Source organism: Aulostomus chinensis, chromosome 3 (genome assembly GCF_037954235.1).
Source record: "Aulostomus chinensis isolate RoL2024-O1b breed Wild chromosome 3, RoL_Achi_v1.0, whole genome shotgun sequence".
Classification (NCBI taxonomy): Eukaryota; Metazoa; Chordata; class Actinopteri; order Syngnathiformes; family Aulostomidae; genus Aulostomus; species Aulostomus chinensis.
Genome location: NC_141322.1, coordinates 26,395,726 through 26,416,137, shown reverse-complemented (window position 1 = coordinate 26,416,137; position 20,412 = coordinate 26,395,726). Strand labels below are relative to the sequence as shown.

The following is a 20,412-nucleotide window of genomic DNA, read 5'->3' as shown; positions in this document are numbered from 1 at the left end:
AGCCATAGGTGGGTGAAGTGAATGAGTAATTCTGTCCTTTCCTCAGAAATTACTGTCAAATTACCCTTGATGACGGAAGCTCTTATTCTTATTCAGCAGAGAGCACACACTGCTAGCCCTCGATCCCCTAGGTTGCTTTACTGTATATGTTCTAAACTATTGAGGCTTTAGACTGTCATATTTTCACAAACATGAACGTCCCCTTTTATTCAAGCCGTTAAGGCGAGAGTTCACAAAAAGCTCATTTAGCTCATCGCCGCCAAGTTCGTCTCTCTAATTCACACAGTATTGGGGCTGTTGTATGTGTTCCTATTATGCTGCCAAGAGTACTGCACTACTGTCAGAGCTGGCTACCTCTGATTAGCACTCTGCTAACTTGAATGTGGATAAATAATTTAATTGTGCAAAATTTGTTGACTTCCCAAATGCTATTATGTAATTATTTCACGTTGGTTGTGTGATGACCCGAACGGCTACCTCTGCCGCGCCCTCTGCTTACTTAAATGTGAATAATTGCGCTGCTCTTATAATTTTACCAGAGTTATATAACGAAAGGATCACATCGTGAAAGTGACACGATTCATTTCACTGTGGTTTTGTGATGCGCAGCGCAATTTATCTGCTGTTTTTACAAGGACTCCCATCAGTTCTACAGTCACGTTGTGCCCTGTAGCTTTAAGATTTGGGGTTTTTTGGTTAGTTTTTTTTTTTAATTGGGCCATAGGGATTTATTTCCGTCTAAGAGGCTGCTAGATTAATATAGACAACAACACCTCTGAACCAGTGCTGACAAATAATGATGTTGGAATGATGGAAACTGAAACAGACAAATTAACATAAACAATCCTCCAAGTAATTCTCGTAATTTTGCAATATCTTTGCCTTGTAATTCCTGGCACTTTAAGAGATTTCAACTGAAGCGCACGAGAACTGTTGTGCTGTCTCAGCAATTCATCAATTTTGCATATTCTGAAATCATCTTTTACAACCAAAGTGTCAGATCTAAACAAAGACCAACGAAACAAAAACAAAAACAAAAACAAAAAAATAGCACAAGAAAACAGAACAGAAATAAACAGGGCGAAACACAAAACTACTGCAGAGTTCTCCTCTCTAACGAGGATTACTATGGACTACTCACAGGTGAATACAATGCAGAGGAGAGGCAATTCATTCACAAAGTCAAAGGAAAAATTCATATTGATTTTCAAGACCACAATGATCAACTAAATGGATTTACTTTCCCAAGCGCTGCCCCCGACAGAAGGAAATCTTATGTCTTCTTGTCATGACGAATTTTTCTCATGAACCTCATGTTGGTCACCCTTTACATCTGCCCACAAATACGTAACTGCTAGCAAGCACTTGTGAGTTCGGGCGGTTTCCCTCCCGCCTTGGTTTGACCAGAAACCAGTCGTTTCAAAGAGAAAGTGAGAAACAAGAACGCAGAAATGCAGAACACAGACGATCCGTGTCTGCGTCGAGGACATGGATGAAACACAATGAGTTAAAGGTAATAAGAGGGGAAGGTTTGACACTGCTATCAATGAATATGAGTCTTAGCAGCACCAACATCAGTCGTGTGATGAGTCAAAGCCACTTTACTTTGAAGGAATCATCCATTAGAATCCAGGATTTAGGGGATTTTCTTTTTTTTTTGTTACCATTTCATTTTTTTTGCTTGAGGAGCTTAAAATAAGTGAAGCTCTACTGCTTGTACAGTGTGACTAGAGGAGAGCCTGGAGAGAGATTACTTTTCCCTGCCCTCTACAATAATGTAATATTGTAGCTCTTTAACCTCTGACCTCCCACACGCACAATGAATATATGGTTAAATGACCTTCTTAAGGGTCTCCACTCATGAGTAAAAGTTGGGCTGATTATACAGCTCACATCTTTTCTTGTTCACTCCTATGCCCTTTTTTTTTTGTTACCATTTTATTTTTCTGTGCTTGGGATGCAGTGAGGGAAGTTTTCAGTTGGATCAGCTACACTAGTGGATGAATGGCTGTTATGATGGAAGGTGACAGATTGGCCAAACTGACTTATATATTTTCCGCCTCATCGGGTGTTTCTGAGGTCAAAAACAGCTTGGACAGCGGAAAGCAGTAAATGAACAATTCTACTCCTAAAAACGAACCTCTGACGGTTTTCTTCACCTTTAGTTTCTTTCACAACCATCTTGTTTTTAAATTCATTAAAGAAAAATACGCCCAAAAAAGAGGCCCCCTTAGCAGACCACGATACTCAAGATGAAGTTCTAAGCGTGTACTCTAGCAGTAGCAGTTGAAGTATCCTTTGTGCAAGTGAACAATACTCTCCATTTCACATGTGCTGACAGCTCCCCCCTCATTTTCTCTTTTGAAAAGCAAACTGTTGCTCTGGATCTCGGTGGGCTTGGTGCATTTCAAGCAAAATTACTAGTCACTATTTACTGGCAACGAAAGATCCTCAAATGCCTCCACAAGCTTGTTCAGTTGCAGTTTACAGTCTTGTCTGTCCAGGCTTCTTAATGGAATGTAAGGCTGAAGTGTCAGATAATCCCTGAAGGTGTAGCAGAGACGATGCCTCGCTTGAATTAGCCTTGGACTTTTTTTTTAAAGACTTTATTTTGGAATTTCATTACTTCTTCATTTCACACTGGTAAACGCTATGTGGAATTTTATTTTGAGTAGTTTCTGAGTTCACACGTCTCAAAAACACAAAAACAAAACAAGCTTATAGAGTAAGATACTGTGTCTTTATATAACTCTACCATGGCTCAGAGGTAGAGTGGCTGTCTAGCAGCCCCAGGGTCGCTGATTCGATCCTTACCTCCCCCGGTGTCCAAGTATCCAAGATACTGAACGCCTAACTGCTCCTGATGGCCCTGCGAAGGACTGGCGACCCGTCCAGGGTGAACCCCGCCTCTCACTAAATGACAGCCGGGATAGCCTCCAGCCCCCCCCACGACTATTAACAGATAAGCGGATGGATGGGTGATGGATGGTATTCACCTAACCAGAAACATGTTTTTGCGGTCACAAGCAACTGTGACCACCAGATTCTAAGTCCAAATGAAGGTAAACAGCCAAGTAGAAGACGTCCCTTGAACACATTAATGAGCTGTCGCGTTTACAGTACCAAGGCTGGGACTTGTTAGGTCAGTGACCCTGACATTTGACAACCAGCATCAACTCAGTTCATATTTGAGTCCAAGAGATGAATTTAAAGAATTTCCCTCAAAGCATTACAGAAATATCACACTTGCAAGAATATGGACTGGCATTTTGATATTTCCTGTCACCACTGTTGAAAGGGTGGAGCCATTAAAAATGTCTCCCTCATGAGGTTAACCACCGGCACCGTCACACTCAGATGTTCCTTCCACTGGTGAATGAATAGAGGAAGAGTTTTCTCCAGAGCCGCTGGATGACAAAAATGATTTTGCATCACAACAACCTCATGAAATTCAAGTATTTACAGAAAGTGTAGAGGGATTTAATTCGCCAGAGGTTTTCTTTTCCCTACAGGAGACTTCCAACAGAAACGATTTTCATTAAATATGTGTGTTCTACTAGAATATACTCGTATGGGGGGTGAGGTGGGGGGGGGCTCCTCCATCATCAGGGGCTGTGCTGAGGTCCATTATTACACCAGAGTTATCGCTCCTGTCCTGGCAACACTGCAATACTGGAATGGCTACTATAGGGAAGAGTTATGATGACGAAGACAGGGACATTAATAACAGCCGAGCATCACATGATGAATCACTGCTTTGCCAGGGCTTATTTGTTGGTTATTAGAGCTGCCTGTGATATATACTAAAATGCTATGGCACAATGCAGAGGTAGCTCAAGGATGTCTGCAGAGGAGCATCAGATACGACAGCAAGATGAGAGAAAAACACCAGATAACATTGGGAGTATTTCATAGAACACAAGGTGTACTCAATTTGAAGTAAACCGTGTGGTACAGATTAATGAATGAGGTCACTGGAGTCAGGTGAACGAGGAATATTTTTCATTTGGGCTGATGTAACTGCAAGGAAAGAGGGCATAGATCTAGACATGATATACTGACATATATCAAAAGAGATCTATATCTGTAAAGTATTATAAATTGTATTGTTCTAGCTTGAAAAAGAGAAAGGAGGTGCAACCTTGGATATAATATGACAGTATCATATCAGTTGCATGTTAAACGACTGTACGAGGATGGAATCGTACATCCTGGTTTTCCCACTGTGTGTAATTACAGTGTTATCTTGGTAGACTCTAATTGATGTATTTGCAACATATTGCAGACTGCACCAATCAACAGCTTAAATGTGATTTCTTCGCCACATATTTACCACATTTGAGCATGACAGGTCATAAAGAAAATAAACATTTAGTGTGGGAGGCAGGGTGCTCTGGTGTCAGTCTCGTCCATCTGTCCACCCTGACATGATACGATGCTGCAATTATTTATGCCTTTTGCTTTTCAGGGAAAATAATCATTATTCACATAATCACAGGAGGTTGGCCCAAAAATGCAAAATTGCAATGTTGCTGACTAATGCAAAGCCTTAATGTTATGAAACGCATCTTTGATGAATATAGCAGTGTGCGCTGGTGCTGTACATATAATTTGTCCATATATTCAAATCTTGGCGGAAATTCATTTTCTGAGAAAAGTCAAAGAGGATGCTGTCAGGTCGTTCAATGAGGCAGCCTACTGTAGTTGTTGTTTGAGCATACATTAACCTGAATGAACGACTAAACTCTCGGGGCCCTAATTTAAGCGTGACATAACCTGGCGCTCGGTCAAGTGCAAGTGTCGCTGCTAGTTTACAGCCTGCACGTGAAGTTTTCACACCAAGGGCCCTCACCCTTTAGCTTTAGCCAATGAACTTGCACATTGCTATCTTTATATAGAGAACGTTCGTAACAGAGACCAAGAAGTGGCCGGTCTTTGGTCAATGTCGTTATGTACTAAGTTCAACTTCAAGGGCGTATTTGTGTATATTCTCAGTCATCCAGGTCATTGTGATTCTCAGAAATAATCAATACAGGCAACTGGACTCACCTCTTGCGAGGGAAGACGTTTCGCCTCTCGTCCAAGAAGCTTCTTCAGTGCTGCTTCTCCACAACTGAAGAAGCTTCTTGGACGAGAGGTGAAACATCATCACTTAACAGAGGTGAGTCCAGTTGCCTGTATTGATTATTTTTGACAACTTAAAGGGCGCATCAATCAGACCAGCAGATGGGCAGCATTGCAATTATGGCTCTGTAGATGAAGATAATGTAGAAACACTGGCTACCACCTCCTCCCAGGCCTGCCTCACCCGCGAAGGCTAGGGTGGGTGCCTGGTGCTCCCTTAAATAAACATGATAAGTGTGCATTCACCTGGGGCACTAGGAGGTCTGTTTGTCCAGGTGGGAACCACTCACTTCTTCAGAGTTGAAATGCGGGCGCCGCTGAAATAACAGCATGCCAAGTCCTGGTGCAACCTGGGCTATAACGGGAATGTTTGCAACCTTACATTATTGATTCACTCAGCAACTGTAGTCACTCCATCTCTTCAAGCGTAACTTTATGAATATATTTTGTGGCCACAAGATATAACTTTTTCACACAATTTTGATTATTTGTGACCACAGAATGCAATTGGTGACTAAAAAAAAAAAAAAAAAGCAACTTTTTTTTCAATAATTTGAATTATTTGTGGATTCTGTTATTTATTCAACAAGTTATATCTTGTGCCTTATTTTTTTTTAAATTTTTCCCTCTATTGCCCCTCTAATAAACTCCTTATTATTGAGAACAAAAATGTCTATTCGCAGTATCTCTCCCTCATTACATCTACAAAATATATGTGGTCATTCAACTCATTTAAGAATCTTGATCAGAATAATGACACACACAAAAAGTCAGAAGTTTCCCCTTGATGAACGTGTCTCACAATAATCATAATAAAAAGGTTTCCCCTTGGTAATGCAATCAACTTTTGTCTTCAATCCACTGCTGTCTGAGAGAAATGGATGGCCATTACGAAACTGAGCTCTGTTTATGAATATACATATTCCAAAACACCACTCATCATCAGAGTGAATTTCATAATGCAATCAATACTTTATGGTAGCAGCAACTGCGTCAACACAATAGGAGGCCAGTATCAAACCTGCGTTGTAGCTCAAGGTCTATAAACTCTGACCAGTGTGCTCCAGATGTAGGGTTTTTAAAGTATTAAGCCCAGACTGTCATGACGACTTATCCTCAGGGGATAGATGAAACACAGGAAAGTGTAACAATGCCATCTAGTGGCAATATCTGACATTCTTTACAGTGTTTCTTTGCATCCCAAGATATCAAGTCAAGAATGTTTGTTCTCTTGTATGGGTGCGTCCTTATTTCAAGAAACTGAAATCTTCAAGTGACTCCTTTTAATGAGGTTATCCCTGATTTTGTGCCATAATCCCAAAAAGAACCTTTAGGTCTTGTCCTTTTTTTTTAACTGAGTTGAAATCTGATCTGAGAGGTTTTCACTCTAGCGAACCGGTGACGATCAGGTTCCCATGAACTATTTTGAACACTGCTGGCCTCACACACACACACACACACACACACACACACACACACACACACACACACACACACACACACACAGACGGGGTATAGACACCACTGCATGCCTCGAGCTCATCTGTGGATATTAACTTAGCAGGTTCAAGTGGCCGAGTGTATTCATGATAAAAGTAATAATTCATAGTCAGGTTCAATTACTTTAGCTTTTATTGAACATTCCAATGGTTACTGCGGTTGAGGAAACTCCATATCATTCTATCACTTCAACAGCTTTCATCCCAGCTTATGTCTGTGTGTGATGGATGAGGCAACATGGGTGAGTGTTTCCTAAATTTAGGAGTTCATGCTGAGAAGTCACAAGCTGGCCCACATCCACAGACGTATCATTCACACTATCGGTGAGAAAGTCAAGTTCAAAAATACATTTCATATAAATCAGCAAGTTCATACAATATAAACAACCAGTGACCATGCCATGACCCATACTGTGATATGGTAATAACCTTTAAAATGAGACGAAAATTGTTTACTTTTTGTTTTGTTTTTTTTATACCTGCATGAAGTGTCATTTTTGGCCATGTGAGGGAAGCAGAAACAAGTTCTAAAGACAACTCTGACATATTAATGTGATAAACAGTTGTTTATTTACAGAGCCGCATTATTATGTTTCTGCTGACCAAGTTTAAAGAAGTCCAACATTCACTGTCCTTGGGAGCATCGCTGTCACCTCACAAGGATGTTTTAGCTGCTAAAGATTTCACTTTTTCACCAAATTGTGCACGTTATCTCACGAAAGAGCATTCAAGTCTTCTTCCTCTATGAAATGACTGACTGCTGTGGCTGAAAATGCTACTTGGAAAGAAATGAAAGACAAAACAAAACAAACAGCAAAGTTGCAGCCACAAAGGGGTGAAACTCACCGTCAAGCCATAGAGATTCTAAAATAATGAAGTCATTACTCCATGATTGTCTTCACAAATTCTGATTTCATGCATTAAAAGAATATAAAAAATGATCATTGATGACATTACAGACAGGGTTTAATTGTATCTATCCATCCGTCTGTCAGCATACTTACTTCTATTCTGTAAATAGAGGGGAGAAGTAATAGCGCAATATCCCTAGTAGCCATGGAGACTGAGGACAATAAAATTATAGTTGGAATTTTAGTAAACACAATGTTATTTGAGGCAGCACGGTGGTGCAGTGGTCAGCACTGTCACATCACAACAAGAAGGTTCCGGGTTTGAGTCCCAGCTCGGGCACAGGATCTTTCTGTGTGAGTCTCCATGTTCTCCCTGTTCCTGTGTGGGTTCTCTCTGGTACTCCAGCTTCCTCCCACAGACCAAAGACATCAAGAGGGGACCAGGTTAATCCAGACTCTAAATTGACCGTAGGTGTGGCTGTGAGTGTGAATGGTTGTCTGTCTCTGTGTGTTGGCCCTGCGATGGACTGGTACCCTGCCCAGGGCCCCCACCCTTAACAGGATAAGCAGAAGAAAATGGATGGATGGATAATGTTATTTGAAGAGTGAATGATGGCTGTAAAATGTCTGAGGGTTTTTGAACACATCATGCCTAAACCCCCCCATACATACATACATACATACATACATATATACTGATTAAGAAGGCCAGCATTGTCCTGGGATGCCCCCTGGACCCCGTGGATGTTGTGGAAGAGAGGAGAATGATGGCCAAGCTTTCATCTCTGTTGAGCACTGACTCTAACCCCATGCACAACACCCTGACAGCCCTGGAGAGCTCCTTCAGTGACAGGTTTCCTCACCCTAAGAGTGTGAAGGAGCGATTCCGCAGGTCCTTCCTACCTGCAGCTGTCAGACTTTGCAACAAGCACTGCTACCAGACCCTGGACAATCTTTCGTGTGCAATACTTAACACAGTACTGTGCAATAGCCAACACTTACGCTGCTCAGCACTTATCCTGCTAGTATTTATCGTAGTTGATTGCAGTTACTGATAGTGAAGTGTATTATAGATTTCACTGTAGTTTATTATAGTTTCTGCTATTTATTGCTCTGTACTTTTTATGCTGCTACTTCTCTGTTTCTGCTGCTGTAACGGTGCCAAATATATACATATTTATACATACACATTTGTATTATACATGTGTGTGTATATATATATATATATATATATATATATGTATGTTGAGAGAGATTCAATAACAATTTTGTCATTTCTGAATTCAAATACATTTAGTGGTGATTGTGTATCTTTCAAACAAGGTGAGGAGTTTGGAAAATAAGTGACTACAACTCAGTCAACTTTTACTGGCAATGGAGATGACCTTGAAATCCCACAAACCTTTTCAAAACATTAAAAAATGTTATAGGTCCTCCGGTTAGCGAGGTGGTTCCCACAGAGATGTCAAGAATTTCAAGTTATTTTGCAATGAATAGTGGAATATCAGAAGCAATTTAAGCACTTAGACGCTGAACTCAGTGGCCATGGTATTGACTTCTGGTCACATTCTACATTAAACTTCCCCAAAAAAGTCTTCGTCAGCTCCGGAATGCACTGAATGCTCTTTCTAAATTGTCCTCCATGCAAATTATTCCTACTCTCACTTGGTTTTAAACGCTGTATTTCAGAAAGTTTGGCCACATGTTTTAGCAATTAGTAACTGCTCTTTTCCCAATGGTATTGTCCCCTCATTCTGAACACGCTTCCTTTATGTCACTCTTACAGAGTATTTTTAGCCCATCTTTCAGCTTCTATCTTTATCAAAGATTTTAGGAATATTTTCCCCATGTAATATGTGTCTTTTTGAATCGCCATATTTTTTTGCCACTTCGCTTTTCACTCCCTAACGTTGTAACTGTTGTGGTAAAGGTTGTGATTTACTGCATGCAGCTGATGCGCTGCTTCTGATACACTGTACCACCACATCTTCTTCATAAAAGCTATGTTAATATTGGTGGGCTCATCTCATATTTGTCAAACAAGTCCTTCTCTGTAATTATGAGAGATGCCTCCTCCCTTTGTTCAACTTCCAAAGTAGTGGTCCCTGTGGATTAGTGGGGTCCCCCCAGGGCTCATTTCTAGGTCCTTTGTTTTTTACTATACTGTATGCACTCCTTGGGCAGATCATACATAAACATGAAGTGTATTGCTACGTAGACAACACCCAGTTGTATGTTTCTCTGAAAACTTGAAGGCTGAGGTGTGAGGAGGTATGACGTAAGTATTGCATGGTTTCTCTTGTTTTTATTTGTCACCAGAGAGATCTATTTGGTGCAATACATTTATATCCCCAGCTGATCTTATGGACAGTGATGATGTGACTTGTACTGTATTTTAGACCTTAAGGCTGGTGGTCAAATAAGGCAAGAGAATGCGCTGTTACTGAAACCCAAGGCAGATATGTAGAGAGTAATTGACAAATGGAGACCAATTCTACAATTCTACAATTTCATTTAGCAGACGCTTTTGTCCAAAGCGACGTACAACACAAGCAAGAATTTAGACTTAATTAAGGAAAAGTCCATAGGAAGTGCAAAAGTGCGTCAGTTGTGATTTGGTCACAGGTACTGCCATCTAGTGGCAGAAGAAGTGTCGCCCCCCTCCCTTGTTTTTTTTTTTTTTTTTTTTTTGACAGACATACAACATCACACAACACAGTTAGTGTTACACAATCAGAAGAGCTGGGTCTTGGACCCTCTGACTTATTCTACCCCACAGGACAAAGAGGAGAAGAGTCAGGTTAAGTGCCTCGGTGCTCTCTGAACAATTGAGTCTTCAATTCTATCTCGGTATGTTGCTCTGCATTGTTGGAATGTTATCAAACAATTAATCAGACTGTGGAATCATTTGCTTTAAGAAACAATTTTTGGGGGGAAATATGTTTATTTTCTTCCAGGTCGCGATTGACCAATGCTAATTAGCTTAGCATATTGAATGGTGGTAGGTGGGAAACGTTAGCATGACAACAGAAACAGATAAGTCATCTGGCATCTCATGCTACCACAAGTCTCTTGAAATTGACTTCCCATCAAAGATGCACATAAAACTCATTAAAAATAAAGTAATACCCTCCTCAATCCCTTGCAAAAATGTTTAAGGTCGACTACTTACTCAAAAAAAGCGGGCTCACTGTCAGGTTTAACATTTAAACGATATTTAACATTTAAACAAATAAATGCTGATCTGACACATTTTTTGCAAAGAATAATGCCCATAGGTATACATACGAGTCCAAGGGGGAAAAAAAAGTGTGATGAGAGGTGGGGGGTATTAGGGTTACCGCATCATGCTGGGCAGGTGACAAGTACAGTGTTTGTGTGGAGGCATTGTGCGTCATAGTATCAAGTTGTCAGAAAAGGGGTGAATATTAACATGTCCTCCCAGTTGTCATGTTTCTATCATCACTGATGAGAGCTGGCGCCAACAAATATTTATGGCTATAGTGGAGTTATCTGACCCTGAATTGCAAAAAGATTGTGCCCTTCCCACTGGAGAAAAAAAATGTTAGGGGTTTATCTCAGTGTTAAGGTGTCATTATTGTTGCCCTCTGATCCATTGGACTTGTTGTGGATTCTAGAAGATGTTATATCTCCTGCACTCATGATCGCTTGCCTCATGCAAAATGCTCTTGATTAAATCATGCTGCCTATGAACTGAATGCTGCTCAGTAGGATTATCCTGCATTAGTCAGTGTAAGAGATACAGTGTTGCTTTTCTACCTTGTATTTACCTTCTGTGAGCAACATTAATTTGAGACATTTTGGCAGTAAAATGATACTGAGTGGGAGGGGTTAATGGCTGAGCAGTGCCAAGTTTCAGTATTCCAAGTAAAGCGTCTCGGCATGCACCAGCAACAGGTGGCGCCTTTATGAGTGGCCTGTGTGTTGCATGACAGCAACAGCTTTAGGTTTATGACCATGGGAGGGAAATGGAGCTGAATGTCAGTGGATGAGACAGAAAGAGCGCAACTGAGAAAAGTGAGAGAAAAACAGTGAGGGAAATGGGGGAAAAAGCTAGGTGATAAATGAGAATTTTAGATAACACAATCCTTTTTTCCATGAAGGTGTGAAAGTTATTTCTTGGCTTAGAATAGAAACATTCCAGACTCTCTCATATCAGAAGCACATGACGAACACAGAATTCCAAAGAGGCCACAGGAACCTCAACCCTCACTGACGCTGAGGGGTCTCTGATCTCAACCCCCAAATAATTTCACCCAATCACGATTCTGAAATCTTGTGACCCGCTATGAAATAACATCACACTCATCAAACTGTCCGCCCGTAACAACATTCACGGGAGCCATGTTGTGTACAGCTGCAGAAGTTAACTGAAATCTAAAATGCCTCAGACATTTGAACACCCTTGTTGCTCTGTTTGTGATGGATGGTGCCAGAGGGAAATGCATGTTCCCCAAATGTAGGACACACTCCTAGCATGTCAGTTAAGGTCAAACTGAATTACCCCTGACCCAGCGCAACGGGCTTAACCACATCCATGCTGACATTCATTTAGACGCACGTGGAGTCCCGGTTAATCAGCGCTGTCATGATGTACAACATATAGTGTTGTACTCAGCTTGGATTTAATCTTCGCAGTCATCATGTGGCCATTAGTGATACCTAATTCAGGCTGTGTTAAACTTAAACCCTGAGACCACTGGAAACAAATTCAGCTCAACTTGCTGCGTTGACAGTTCAATGGCAGGTCTTATTATCGTCATGGCGACAAGCCAAGATGCAACTATTTCACGTTCCTGCTAACTTGTCATTAAATATGTATGAAAAATGTCATCTCTCATATCGAAGTAAAACACAGGTCTGGTCAACCATCTGTTTAGTGCATGTCAGAAGTGTGTGTGGAACATATAGAGAGAGAACTCAATTTCTCCTCACTACGGTGAAAGTTTCACATATTGATGTGTATCATAAAAAACATCAGGGTGCTTCAATTGATTCAGTCATATTTAGCACCTGGGAGCCTATAACTGGCCTCCTGACAGAGCAAGGGAAACCAGCAGAGACAAGGAAAGGTCTTTCTGTGGTTTATCTTCACGTTACAACCTCCATTCAGGCTTCAAGAGTGGGTCCTCTCTCCAGCATCGAACCAATGTACAGCTGAACAGCATTTTCTCCTCTCCTTGTTTGATCAGCGGTGATACACTGTAAGGCTGACTGCTCTCAGACTGATGATATTTAGGTGGTGACCAATATCTGTCCCACTGATAAGTTGGATTCCTATGAGTCACATGAGGCAAAACCACGTGCGGTAGAACCTACTTCACCTTGATTCAAAGAGACAGATTTTTGCTGTGAAGACGACCCGAAGTCTCAGTACATTTTTAGAACAGGATTCCTGTCAAAATATAATTCAGCTAAAATTAAGTTTTCCACGCTGTTGAGTCTATGACGAGGACAAGATGAATACTACTTTCGAGTCAGAGAAATATGAATAGCAAGCATTCAGCTCCTGTGGAGGTAAAGTAAGAAGTTTAGCTGCATCTGCCACCTCGACGGTTTAATGTTTGGGCTTTATTTACATGAGCGTCTCGGTTCAGAGGTCAGGTTCAGGCTAATCTGAGCAGCATACGCACAACAACTTGAGTGAGATCAGCCTGGTACACACCAAATGCTGTATGACATGCATCTTATCACGAGACATTTCTGCTTTTGCCGCATCATTTCACACCATTTATTCAAACTAATAGCATGCAGGGCTGACGTATCCTTCTATGTGCAAACCTAGAAGATTGTCATATCTCCCCAATAAGGTTCATACAGTATTTCCTAATAACATTTCATACTAATGGAATCGTATCGTTTTTGGAAATATAAGGATTGCACACAAAAAATATTCAAATGAACAGATGGAAGGATGAAGGAAAAGATTCACTAAAAAGATTAAAATGTGAAGTCATGACATTTGTCACGTCAGAGTGAACAGGAAATTCTATTTATAATCAATCCAATGACATCTGGTGATGCATCATGTTGACACCATGTCAGATATAAATATTCTTATGTAGGTTTCAGGTTATCCATCCCATGATTCTCTCAGGAAAATCTCAGGAGCACCTTGAGGAAATGCCTTCAGATTCAATACAAACATCCACTAAATGTGAGTGGGTCAGAATGAACTGACAAGATTTTGCGATCATAGGTCAAAGTCACTGTGACAGGGCTGCGGAGAAAGGGTCATCTTTGTCATAGTTTTAAGATCATGTTTAGTGAAAACACTCCCTGAAAGCTAATCAACTCAGTCCTCAGCGTGAACCCAATCATGGAAACATAGCAAACGTTTTCTTTTTTTGAACTCCTTTGCAACCATTAAGCACCTTACAAAAATATCTCCTGATTTATACCTGTTGCAGTGGGATGAGGTCTGACCAGCGTTTATCTGCATAGCAAAGTTAGCGGAGCAGTAAGTCAGACACATGGTGTGACCTCATCAGCTACCCACCTCTAAGAAGGATTGGGGGCATTACCTTTCCTCTCCCTCAAGCTCCGAACATTATCAGCAGTTGATAAGAAAAAATGTCTTTCTGATTGGGGCACTATTAAAATAACCCAGATAAAACAAGTGCGGTTATAGACGCCTGAACAGGAGAGCGGTAGTCTGCACCGTTCCCTCGAAAAATTGAACCTTTGCAGTTCAAGTCAAAATAATTTAATATTTTTGCGGTAAAAACACTGCAATTACATGTGGCTTGTTTAATGATGCAAACTAAAAAACCAGAGAATGGTTCATAATTACTTCTAAATAATACTCACTACCTGTTGCTGTTATTGGTGTAATAATATTGATCAACAGATCAGGGTAGCAGAAAGACAGAACACATTGCTTGAGGCGGCAGCCTCACAGGACTGACTAGAACGTAAAAGAAAAAGTAGATACGGATGGAAAATTAAATGATAGGAGACAACAGGGAGCCAAAGGAGGAGGAGTGTGAAGTAGAAGACAGAGCCCAAGAAACAGATGAAAGCCAGCTGCAAGGAGCCAGCTGCAAGGAGCCAGTTGGCATATAGGCCAAGGAATCCTGAGAACACGGAGCCGCCACTGTGCTTCACCTGACATATTTAGTCCAGGGACGACGTGTAATAGGAGAGACAAGGCAGCAGCAAATGAGGGAGAACATGTACAAGCATGTTGTGCAATGTTATGCCACTACAGTATGTTCTTTTACAGAACCTTAAATCAAGGCTGGAATGTACCCTGTAACCAGAGTGTGATAAGAGCATCCATCAGTGGTGACAAAAGGATTTGCTGACAGCCAGCGACTCCATAAGAGGGTCAGCAAAGGTAAGAAAACTGGTGGATTTTATGAGTCGTGATCTTGGTTCATGCGTGACTAATCCCCCCCAAAAATATGCCTGATGATACATATGACTGATTTTTGTTTTAAATAATGTATTTATTTCAGTTTTGATTAACTTTTTCGATAATGACTGCATTGAACGGATGCATTCATGTCTGTACAGGTGTGGATGAACTGAGGTTTTTGTTACCGGTCAAATCCAAAACGCTCTGTAAAAAACCCACAATGATAAATCACTGACAAAACATTTCCCTTTCATATCAGTGGACTACAAATGAAAATATTGATTAATAAACATTTAGCACTTTCCAACTGTAAAAAACTTCCCACATTTTGATATTCAACGTACAACAATACTTCAACTACTTTTCCTAATTTTTATAACTTTTTTTTTTTTTTTTTACCTTCATCAGATTTTTTACAATACAAAATACAATGAACCTTTCTGCACTTTATGAATTAACGAGCTCATACAATTTGTTAGTTTGCTGACCTCAATAGATGGGCTGAAACGCATTATAAAATGTACAAATACATTTCTTTGACCTCTAGATAATTCGCACATACAATCATTTAAAACAAAATTATTTACATTTCATATCCTTAATGATCCATTTATGTGCAGTTGTCTTTTGGTTCAGTACCTAAAAATACATCAAATGCAAAATAAATAAATAAATAAATGAAAATAATAATCCACTATATGTACTTTTTATATATAATCATATATTTCATATTTACAATAAATTACACAACAAAATCCTAACACACAAAACAAGCTTTGAATACAGACCAAAACTGTGTTTTTTACAAGCATCTCAACAAGATATGATAAAATACCATAGTAACAATGAGTACAAAGCAGTTTATACAGTAATTTAAATATTGCAATGTTTGTGGTCGTCCTAAATGGAACAGCTATTTGTCCTTGGCCAACTCTTCCCATAAGACATGACGTACAGCAGTTAAACCTGCAGCCAACGAAGCACAACATGGCCGCGGGGTCATCTTACATGCAAGTCAACCAGTGACCACATAGGCAGCAGGCATTATTCTCATTACGCAAGCTTTAGCGCTTCATGCTCATGACTCTACCTCATCTACAAACACACGACAGTTGTACCGTATTACATAACGAAATACCTTAACATCTCATACAATTTTGAGATATCGCGACACCAAAACAAAACAAAACAAACAAAAAATCCGATGCAGAATATAATTTGTACAAATATTATAGTCAAATATACCATGACAAATGAAAAAAATAGCTGCGAGAAGCTCCGCGTTCGAAATAAGGACCATCAATACTTAGAGAGCTGCAGCGAGAAAATGATACCTGAAGGCATATTTGCTTAAGTGTGACAGATTTATGGTTGCAGCCAATGGCAAAGTTCACTGGTTTTACTGTCGGGGCAAGAAAGTTGTAGCAGTGGGGAGGACTGGCATGCGGTAAAAACCACAGGAGAGGGACGTCTGTCATACCTCTCTTTTTATGATTTTAATTTTTGCACAAAAAAAAAAAATGGCCTGTTTTGACAACTGTAAAGGAATATGTAACGGAAAGGCCAAAAACATGCATGGTCAAGTCTGAACATCATTTCAAATGCTGTGAAAAATAAAAACAACATATTCTGCATTGGTACTTTAGGAGTGGAGTTTACAGACTAATAAAGTGAGTCATCATGTTTCACGCAGATAGAGCTGGTTTTGTACATTGATACTTTTTAATTGAAACATCAGCTGAGTGTGAGTGTGTGTGTGTGTGTTTGTATTACCGGTGAGGATGTTTTGTTGGTGATATTTACACTTTATACTCTTGATCATGTTTCAGAAAGACAGAAACTCGTGACAGCTGCCCCTTGCTTGGCCCAATGTCGGTGTGACATACCTACACATCACTTCTTTATTTTAGCCTCTACAGACAAGTTTATGGTGTGTCTTAAAATAATGGGACTTAACAGGACAAGCAGCTGGAATAGACAAGCAGAAGAATGCAAGGGCTTGAACATTGTTTGAGAAGGAGCTGCGGACAATAAAGCTGCGGGTTGAAATAACTCCTAATAATGACAAGTTTCATAGGGGTGACCCTTTACTCTGGATATTTAATGATGAACCTCATAAAATGATCACCCTCATTTTATGAAGTTCCACTTTGTAACATCTGCACCAACCATTTAGAAAATTAATTATTCCTTAATTAAGGATGGCAGGGCTGGAATGAATATGCCCCAGATTTGAAATAATTTAATGCTAACACAGTGAAACCAGAATCAGCTTTTGGATTTACTGTAATGCCCACAGAAATATGTTCATTTAAGTGAAAACACAAACCGGAATGTTTAAATTTGTATTTTGGTTGTGCACTTTCCTGTTCCAGATTTTATCCAGTGTCTGTTTTGCAATAAAACTGTGCTGAAATTCATTATAAGTCATACTGCTGAAGATATATGTCTCTTCATAAAGAATTACAGAGTGTTTCTAATTAAAATGTGTTGTGGAAAAACAAAAAATGCACGAGCCTTGTCTTTTTTTTTTTTTAATGAAGTCATTAACATCATTTTAAGGCATCAGGACTTACACAAGTATTTGAGTTAAAGAGTCATCAACACCCAGAGTGCAACTGCAGGTATCATAATCAACTCCTAAACACATCAACTCAGATATATTTAGATGTTGTGCTTGGAAGCAAACTAATTTCAACTTCATTTGTGTCAATACATCCAGTTTATGTCGACAAATGACTCTTTAAACCTGCTCTTTGACCCACCCTTTGCTGTGCCCCCCCACTTCACCGCCCACCCAACCTCCAATGTCTTTGGAGTAACCTCAAATACAAAAAAGCCTAAAGAGCTTTTAGCAGTCACTGGGTCTTGGCAGTAGAGGTGCATAAAGCACAGTCTTGCAGGCTACTGGACGGATCTATTTCGTTGAAAAAATTAGGGGAGGCACAGTGTGACCAGACTGAGCCTGAAAGAGAACAAAGCTGAGGGTACTGAGGACTGTGAGCAGGTAGGTGGCCCTCAAAACCAAGGCAGGATGAGAAAATGCACTGAGCAGAGGGAAGAAATGGACTGGAAATGACTGCTTCTTGTGAGTCAGCCTCTGTGACTGTAATCAGGATAAATACATACTATCACTGCTTGCTACAGAAACGTCAGCATATTTTTCTATAAGGGAGTGCGAATAGGAGCAGAAAAGGGCTGAAATTGTGAAAAACATGTGTGATGAATGCTTCTATTTTCCTCCATGATCTGAACTTGGCAGCAATGAAGAGACTCGCAGTGCATAGGGTTTAATGTGATATCCATTTTCAGTTCCTCAAGTAACAGAAGATTTTGCCATACTATTAATTTAGATGTACATTGACCAGGATGTAGTTACTAAGAAGACACACAGATTTTATGTTGCATGAAATCACTCTAATAGGGCATGGAAGCCTCTCAGTTTGAATTTCACAGTTTTAAATCTGGAAAGCTTGATCACCGCAATGAGGTCAGAGCTGTGGCGGTATCAAATCGATACATAGCCTGAGATTCAGAGAGCTGCACAGAGGGTGTGGGTTGAATTTTGGCAGAAAATAGGTCCCCCCCCTCAACCCCACACCCCTCACTGAGGACTTACACTGTGGTTGAAAGTGTTCTCATTGTAGTCTTCTTGATACTTCAGGCTCAAATTTGCACACTCAAGCATGTTTTTGTTCTGCTGATAAAAACATAAAGAGCTACTGTCTGCGACGCAATCACACTTCCCAAATCTGCAATAGCACATCAAACTGAAGACAAAACCCGAGCATATATGATAGTCAGCAGACCGCCTCACATACTGTGCTTCAGCTATTGACTTCCTTTGATACCTCAATGTACTATACGTGCATCAACTTGCCAGCTCTCCTCCAGCAATTAAACAAATGTGGAAATCCAGTTGGAAGCTTAAATAGCACCGTTAGCGCACATCTTGTCATCGGGCTCAGTTTTGAGAAGACACTTTGTGGCTTGTACACTCGTACAGTCGGTGATGTGTGGAGAAATGCAGTGAGGGACATTTGAGAAGCTACCAGATGCCATTTGAAGAGGACGTGGTCAGTGGTGCAACCATCTGTGGAGGATGGCTGAATCGCTGAGACATGACACGTACTACTGAGAGGTGGAGAATAATTCATTTGTCTGCCAAGCAGCATGGAAATTTCCAGAAACTTCAAAGAACTCCATTGGCATCTTATTTGTTAACGAGTGGGGGTCAACTTCAAGTAATCCAAAAAACAAAACAAAAGAAAAAAAGGCACAGTTGTGCACGCGCAGGGATAAAATTCCAGGCAAACTTAGCAGAGGTTGATCATGCATGGACTGTTACAGAATCAGAGTGACGCATGAAGCAGCAGCATTAGTTATGAGACAAGCGCACAGGGGGAAAATTCACATCAACCCACATCGCATCAGGACAACACATCAGTCATATCAATGCTATCCTGTCCTGCAGAGATGAATATAACATTAATAGGAAAGGAAAACACGAAGCACAACTGATAACTGAAGGGGAAAAATCTGAAACTTTTACAAAAATAAATCAAGTTATACTATTTTTAAGCTTGACTAATTACAGAGAAATATTGAAAAGCTGAACCCAAGTCTCTGGGAGCTTGAAAGGACAAGGTAGGTAAGTTATAAGTTAAGCAGGTAAAATGAAGAGGCTGTCTGAAAATAAAATCCAAAATTATTTTGGAGAACATATAGAAGGTAGGTGTGTATAAACAGGAGGCAGTTGTAAGACAAATGAAAAGAATCATGCAGGCAATAATGAAGTGAATGCACGAGAGAAGCTTGGTAATTAAGATTTGCATCGTCTAAAGACAAGGAAAGATGAAACCATTCAACAGGAGAGCAGCGTGTTATTCTCGTAGCGGGCGACTCTGACTCACCTCCTCCGTATATTGTGAAAATCTTTGTTCAGCGACAGAGTGAGAATGCCAATCATCTTAAAATGTAGAATGTTATAACCACACCTCCACACGGTCCTTGTCCAATGAGAGGATTAATACCTCTTAACTTGAGAGTTTGTCGGTCAGATTTTACAAGAACAGAAAATAGCAATGTCACCTTTCATAAAAGAGGGGAGCAGTAACATGGGTCATATTACATCTGCACATCATTTCATGTTAAACCGGTGGCAATTTCAATGAAATTCAAAGCTCACACTGTCTGTCTGTGTGTATGTTCCGCATTAACTCAGAGGTAAAATTGGATTTCAATAAAACTGATGTCTACTGTAGATTCCTGTTCACATGAGCAGACGTGACAGCCTATAATCACACATTTTAACTTGATTCATCTAATGTTCTCTCGATGCCTGGCTTTCACACCATTGCATCAATCTCTGTCTTGTTTATTTCAACAAGTTCTTTGCTTGATTAACACATTCCTGAGAGGGAATTCCAGAGACAGGCATTCATCCCAGGTTAAGGCTAAAAGTAAACTGTAACACTGTAAATATTGCTGCCCCTTGCTGACTGGTTCAAGCAACTGCAATGGCTGAGGAGCAAACTACATGAAACTAGATCAGCAG

General features: G+C 40.2%; 1 long non-coding RNA gene across 6 annotated transcripts in view; it reads right to left on the bottom strand.

Annotated features, from left to right (window-relative positions):
* LOC147268429 (uncharacterized) overlaps positions 1 to 20,412 on the bottom strand; it is a 172,319-nt gene that overhangs the window by 74,783 nt on the left and 77,124 nt on the right. The gene's annotated exons all lie outside the window — the stretch shown is intronic.